We start from the raw sequence: 1,871 nt of genomic DNA, 5'->3' as shown, positions 1-1,871 counted from the left end.
TTCATGTAGCGTACATTCTCAAATGTTTCACTACGCTCAGTTAACTAAAAATATAGGAATTCCTACAGGGCAGGACTTCCCTTTTCCAGCCCGCTTTAGAGCTGGCTCTAAAAATGTGTAGGATAGAGAGGAAATCTTTGCACGTATCCCTCTCTCCAGAAGGCACTCCTTTGGGAAAACTTGCATAAACAAACCTAAAACAGCTATTAGGCAGTCCCAGGACTGAAAACAGAAAAAAAAAAAGACCTGGAATACAGTATATAATAATATGTTTTATGCACTTATGAAATCCTGGTTGCCATATTTCCACCGGCTTTCGCTGGAGCAGGTTTATCTGAGCATATGCTGGGTGTACATCATGCCCAGCTTTGGAGAACTGAGCATCATCCATGAGGCAGCAAACACTGCCCTCGGGGATCCTTTTCAAGAAAAGGTGAGGGTATCCTGGAAAAAACACTTGGATCTGTCTGGAAGAAACATTTTCAAAGGAAGTTGAAAATGCAGATAGTTCTTTGGAAAACTTAAGTAATGGAGCAAATCTTTTAAATCTCCACGATTCAAAAGAGGACAAATTCTAGCTCCTGTCTGTCGTGCATTAGTAATGAGCCTGGCTTTTCATTGCCTTGTGAGGGAGTTGTTTTGTTATCATCTGCCACGCTGCACCCTGCCCTCACGCTTTCACTAGAGGCTCACCGCAGTCTGGTGTCCCACGCTCCCCGGTCCCAGCCGAGCCACCCGGAGATGCAATGGGAGGTGAGAATAAAGCCTAAGGCTAAAGGCTTCTGGTCAACACCTGGCTCATACAGATGCATCTGGCCCATTTCAGGAGTCGCTGGAAATAGGCAATAACCTTCTTAACTGAGGCTCAAGGAGAAGAAAATCCAGGGTTTATTGTTAGGAAAGGTTTATATCATGGGGGGGGGGGGGGGGGGCTTATAAATGAATGGCTGCTCTCTCAGAAATCATTAAATTATTGTGGAAAGCTGCTGGCAGCGCTGTGTACTGAGACGGATAAAAATCAGAGTCAGAGCTGGGATGTGGTATAAAGAATTTAATTACAAAATCTCTGACTATCAGTGTCAGAATTTTGATTAGCTTGTCAATGGAAAAATTAATATTATTGCTGTAGAATTAATGTTGTTTTAATTAGAAATAATGCTTTAATTAAAAATGATGATAAATTTCTCATTATAAAGGTGCCATGGCTGTTATACTCCGTCAAAATATTTGTGTTTGAAAGTGAATAATATTATAATAATACCCGTTTTTTACCTTTTATCAGTAGATCTCATTAGTGTGACCCACTATGAATAGGATGATCTTACAAAAGCATTTGGAAGTGTTTATGAAACATTAATGAGTTCTGTCCACAACCCTTGGGGGGAGAAACATGCTCTTATAACAATTTAACAGTTAGATAAACTAAGGCAGGTGGTTTATGCAAATTATTAGAGGTCAACACTGAAAAATAGCACCTCTTGCATCCCAAATGCTCTTGACCTCAATGAACAGCTTCCGCACTCTTTCTGTGTATATTTATTTTATTTAATTATAGTTTAAAAGACTCCTCTGAAAGGCTGCCGTCATAGCTGCAGGCAAGGTAGTATCTGGAAAAATATGCAATAACACCCTGATTAAATATGAATACATTCAAACAGGCAAAATATGAGGCAGGCATCATGATTCTGTAAGAAGTCCATCTTCAGAATCACTGGAGGTGGGACATAGGTTTAAAGTGGAAAGGCGAGTTAGCTGGTGATAAAAGAAACTTCAGTTCCACATCCACCTCCTTATTTCATCCCATATTCCTCCTTTTGTTGTTTGTATTAAAAAAAAAAATAATCAACATATTAATGGAAAAGAATAGTCTG

The sequence above is a fragment of the Accipiter gentilis genome, chromosome 11 (assembly GCF_929443795.1).
Source record: "Accipiter gentilis chromosome 11, bAccGen1.1, whole genome shotgun sequence".
Lineage (NCBI taxonomy): Eukaryota > Metazoa > Chordata > Aves > Accipitriformes > Accipitridae > Astur > Astur gentilis.
The sequence above is the reverse complement of the archived record's forward strand: the minus strand, read 5'-3'. Positions refer to the sequence as shown.